Below are 6000 nucleotides of genomic sequence, written 5' to 3' on the forward strand. Positions count from 1 at the left end.
ACCCCCAAAGGTTAACGCTCTCACCTTAGGTAAGTGAATGCCGAGCTCTCCATCTGCCTCGGGGCAGGGTGCTGTAACCAGTTTCTTCACTGGATAGGTAGCGCAGGCCTCTTGACTTCAGACGACTGCTGTCCGTCGTTTACTGCACGAACGGTAAGTTTCGAGTCATTCAAATGTCTTTAAAGTCTTTAGTAATGATGTCTCTTGTTTTGCAGGGTTCCGGCGATGGCGGATGACGGGCTGAAGTGAGTTGAAGATGGAGCCCGTGTGATGAATAGAAGCGCCTGGAAGCACGTAAGTAAGCGCTTGTTGCCTGCTTCACTATGCGCTCTAACTGTCTTTTTATTTTGCAGGTACGAGTTCGGAGCGGCTGCAGGGTGCCGGAATACCCACTGGATTAGATGTGGAAAGGAGTAATGGCACGTGAGTATTAAAGTTCCCCAATGTCTTTAAACGCACCTTGTTTTGTCTTTCAGATGCCGGAATGCAGTGTGAAGACCTCCGGAGCGCACGAAGAGTAGGTAAGCCTTTGCCTTTCAGATGCCGGAATGCTAACCTGTTCTTTCTTGTCTTTATAGGTGTTGCTGAAGACTGGATTCAGGATGGTAAGCCTTTGCCTTTCAGATGCCGGAATGCTAACCTGTTCTTTCTTGTCTTTATAGGTGTTGCTGAAGACTGGATTCAGGATGGTAAGCCTTTTTCCTTAGGCCCAGGACCGGATGCAGAAGACACAATGAGCGTTCTGCTGCAGAGGTTGCAGAATAACGCAAAGCAAGATTCATCCACCGGGTGTGGTTTAAATAGCCTCCTGTAGTGCTTAGTGTCTCCTTCCACAGCCACGCCTAAGTAAGAAAAGAGTTCCTGGTAAGAAAAGAGTTCCTGCCTTCCAGAAGAGTTCCAGTGTTCTGAATCTAGGGAGTGGCTCCAGCCCCACCCAACAGGAAAAGTAGTTCCAAACAGAAGAGGATCAGAGGCTCAACTGGCAGGCAAGTAAGCAGCATGGTCTGCTGAAGGTAAGTCCACCCAAGCATTATGAGCCCGGCGCTTCCAGCGCTGGGACTGGGCATATTTATGAGCCTGGTGCCACTGGCGCCAGGACTGGGTCCAAAAGGTCCCAATTGGGACTGGTTGGCACTCGGAACCTGGGTTATGGATCTGCTTCCAAGGGAGTTGGGAAAACCCTGACCTTTTGGAAGCAGAGATCATGACAGTTGTTTGTCGAGAAACGTTGTGTTGTGTCTATTTGATGTATCTGTGTTGGTGCAGTTGAATCAGTAAAGGAAGGAGATGTGTTGTGATGTGCTTTCTCTGCATGTGAAAGCTGGTGATGTCATGTGGAGTGTTGCCTTGTGAATGTCGGAATGTTTACCCAATGATTCCACACCCAGCCAGTTAGAGCTCCCCAGCCTGGGTGATGGGAGCCAGTGTAATGTCCTGTCCACTTATGTATATAACTTCATGTAACTGTGACTTAAGTACTTGTAATAAACATATAAGTAATCCCAAGAAGCCTGGAAGTCACTTTATAACACGTTGCCTGGCCCATACGCGGATGTGAATTGTCTGCAAAGACAGTCTGATATACGAAATCTGTCACGTCATTTGAGCGCTCAAAAGTAACCCATATGTGATTCAGGCACACAGGGTGATTGTCATTTGTTTTGGTTTTGAGGGAGAGGGTGACGAATATCTTATTTTGTGAGTGTTAGTTTAATGCTGATTTTTGACATTTGTAAGGAATGTTCAGTGCACTGTTTTTTATAACCACGACAAATCGTGTTTTATAATACGTTTAACCAGCCTACCAGTTAACGTGCGTATCTTGCCCTTTTACGCATGTAAATATGGCAAATACGGATCATTTAATTTTGTAATGCATACTGCCTACGCTTTGATTTATTCATTAAAAAAACATACTTTCCACCACTAGATGGCACTGTAGCATTTCTTTTGTCAGCAGCATAGCCTTCTTATGCATGATGGTGAATTTCCAACTGAAAGACCAAATCTGTGACAGCCAAGCAAGCAACACAATAAAGCATGCACCCTTTTAAAATGTTTTCATACCCATAATGTATGTGTTGGATAAGTTTTACTCTCTTGCAGAGGAGAAAACTCATTTTTACCCTCTTGAAATTGCATTTACGCTCTAATTTGAAAAATCATGCGTAAAATACTCCCACCTCAAAATCTTATCTGGAGCACTGCGTTTAACCCTTTCTTGTCCGTGCAGTGTGTTGCCCCTTTGAGGTTTAGCATTTCTCAAATTGTATTCTTTCTACCATTTCTTTGCTAATTATTTTGCACTTCGGCCAGGAAAGATGATGACATCATGCACATGTTTCAGATCTATACGTAGAATCGCAATTTGTGGCTTCACAGAGATTGCTGGACGTTTCTGTATTTAATCTTAGTCCCAGTTGCTCCTCACTCCTGCTGACTAGTACATTAATCCCCTTTACACTGTCCTTGGGTTAGCTAACAATCTTTATGCATGCATGGTCATTGCATAAGCATTCTAGCAGCACGCCTGTCCTCCCCATGTAATGCATTAAAGGCTGGCCTCCATCAACCCACCACAACGTGATATCTCACTATGGGTTTGTGGGTATTCCGGCAGTAATTCCGCCAGGCTACTGTTACCGGCACTTGTCTGCCGTTAATGATCGGCAGATTACAAGTGCCTGTATTCACGTTAAATCTCCATGGGTGGATTTTGCAGCAATTACCGGCTACGGTATTACTGTGCCAGTGTTGTATGATATTCTACATCCCCAAGGCAGAATGATGGAGCTGGTGTTCAGCAGTCTTCGGGCCCATGCCTTCCTAGTCACCCTGCCCCGTGGTGGGCGAGGCTACCAGGTAGGCATGGCCCAACGGTTTGTGAGACTACCAGGTAGGCATGGCCCAAAGGGTAGCCTCCCCTCCTTCAGACGCTAGTTTAGATTCACACATAGGGCCTCATTACGAGTTTGGAGGTAGCCAATTGAATGAGGAATTACCGGGTCATTCCAACCTTGGAGGACCCAGTAATTCCTCATTCAAAATACCCATCCCCATTCCCATTCGAGCCCCCATAGGGCTCAATAGGAATGGGGAGGGAGCTAATTAGCTCCCTGGTCATTTAGCGGCTCCTGCTTTAGTGGTAAAACCAGTCGCCCTTAGCGGGACCCGCTAAAGGACCTCAGAATGAGGCGTTTAGGGGTTAATGGCACCGGCATCCTTACCAGCGCCGTTAAACCCTTACCGCCGCAGTCGTAATGAGGCCCATAAAGCGTGAAAATAAAGTACATACAGCGTGAAAATAAAGTATGCAGTTACAACACCGGCTCTCGGCCAGCATTACCTGTGAGTTCCCAGGCCTTCAAAGTAAATTTGTGGGTATTTTCCTGTTCTATTGAGTGGAAAATTCGTCTTTATCTCTAACTCACGGCACCAACTTTAGACACATCAAATATCTCTATAGAAGCTGCGGACTTGGAGAGCACAAACCTTCGTTTTCTTTACATTGAGTCATATTGCAACCTTCCAGACCATCCTTTTTCAGCCTGTCAAGCGATTACAGAAGGGGAAAGACCTTATGCAAATCACGCTTGGTTTAACCCGAAAAAAGGGCAGTCCAGCCCGAATTGCCTGGTCACATCCCTTCTGCACGAGACCACAAGCATCCCCAAACATGTTTTGGCCTTGTTGGGCCTCAACAGTGAGGAGTAGCTTGGGCCTTTAGGCCCAGCAAGCACAGGACCCACGCCTGGGCATACCCGTCCCACTCGGGGTGACTTACGCAAAACAAAAGAGGTGATAGCTGGAAGGTTTGGAATGAATCCTTACCTCTGGCATTGCTCTGGGCAACCCTCCAGACCATTGTTCTTCGCCTACCAAGCCTTGTTGGGCCTCATCAGTGAGGAGTAGCTTGGGTCTGTAGGCCCAGCAGGCACAGGACTCATATCTGGGCATACCCGTCCCAATTGGGGTGACTTATGCAAAACAAAAGAGGTGATGGCTGGAAGGTTTGGAATGGGATGTGACCAGTCAGTTCGGGCTGGACTTCCCCTTTTGGGGTGGGACCAAGCCTGATTTGCTTATGGTCTTTCCCCTTTTGTAATGGCTTGGTAGGCAAAGAACGGTGGTCTAGAAGGTTGCTCAGAGCAATGCCAAAGGTTAGGATTAATTCCAAACCTTCCAGCCATCACCTGTTTTGTTTTGCGTTAGTATTTGCATTCCAGGGGAGTGGAAAGATATAGAGGGAGCAGGAGACTGCTCATTCTCACAGCACTCCTTAAGTGGGTGCTTTCAGACTTAAAGGAGAGAGTTAACTGTTGGTAATATTGAAGCTGCACTAGAATATTTTCGTTTGAGTGTGTTAAGAAGTTAGATGCCCCCCACACATATACCCCTCCTCCACTGTCCCTGAAGTTAGCACCTCTCCCACGATTTGAAGGGTTAGCTCACTCATCCCGAAATGTAGGTTTTGCTGCGCCACTGATTATATGTGCTTCGATCGTACAAATCATTAGCATGTTGTGAGAAGTCAGGAATGAAACTTTGACACAAGTTAGCCATGATTTTCATTAAGGACTTTTATTGAAGATAAGAGTGTTAGGAAAATGCCTCTCTGACCCTGCTGTAAGAGTAATTTTCCTACCTTAACCAAAAACAAAGGAGCTGTCTGTGTCAGAATGTCCAAAATAAAACTGTCCAGTTCACGCTACAAACTAAATTCTAAGGTGAAAATTGAAATGTCTTTAACCTTGGGTGGTTTAGAAAAGTGTTCATAAAGGAAGAATAAATGGCTCCAACACAAATGTTCTTCAATGATAAAGGTCCTTGCTCCAGTGGGTGGTCCGTTCCCCTGGATTCCTTTTTACTCGCTGATGTTTCACAAACAACAGTTCCTTTTGTCTTTCTTGGCCCACAACAACACTGACACACACAACGATTTAGCTTTGTAATTCTGCCTCTTTCAGGATTCCTGGTACACGTTTCTGCCAGGGTTTTTCTAATCGTCTCCTGGTCAACACACTCCTTTCTTAGTCCTGATTTTTCTTCTTTTATTTCTTGTACATTTCGTGTGACTGCTGGTATATACTCCTGACAGGCATTCTTGTATCTACACACTTGCAATTGCCTGGTATACTCACCTGACAGGGCGTCTTTTATTCACACACTTGTAATTGCCTGGTATACTCTCCTGGCAGGGCTTCTTGTATTCACACACTTGTAATTGCCTGGTATAGTCTCCTGCATATTTACACACTTGTAATTTGTTAAGGATTTCAATCGGGCAACACACACCTTGGTCTCAGCCTAGTATGTAGTGCACAACTGAGATGGCTTTCTCTTTATTTTATGTGGATTCAATTTGAGATGGTACACAACTCATCTCACACACCCTTTTTAAAATACCCTGGGTCACAATGGACCATGAACCAGGCTGGTTGGTGAAAATGCAATATTTTATTTATTTTAAGATTCAAAGGAAAACATACAATTTTAATATGGGGCAGCAATCACCAATGGGGTGATAATTACAATGAAAATGGAAGCAATGTACTTGGGTAACATTCTGCTAGAACATATACAAAGCACAAGTGAATTGGAGCACTTTTTGATTTAGGGTACATAGCACCCAAGGTAAGGTTTCCCCCTGCAAGGTTCCCACAACCCCCAATTAATCAGATTCTGAGTGGATAGAAAGAAGGAGCAGCAGGTAGTCAGGAATAAGGGGCAGAAAACAGAATCAAAATCTGACCTTCCCTCAGAGAATGAGAGGCAAAAACCATTTGCAAAGGCATGAAATGACACTTGAAAATGGACAAATAAATAATTAATGTGCAGTTAAATGTGTGAGGCATATATGATTTCTCCCAACAACAGGAATGCAGAAACACTAGCAATCACAATGCAATGGATCAACAAGAAGCATACAATTAAATAATGAGTGGAACGTTAGAACATACTGCAGCTGAATTACACGTTGGAAAGTTGCAATTTTCTCAA

This window comes from Ambystoma mexicanum, chromosome 3p (assembly GCF_040938575.1).
Source record: "Ambystoma mexicanum isolate Mex_15411 chromosome 3p, UKY_AmexF1_1, whole genome shotgun sequence".
NCBI lineage: Eukaryota > Metazoa > Chordata > Amphibia > Caudata > Ambystomatidae > Ambystoma > Ambystoma mexicanum.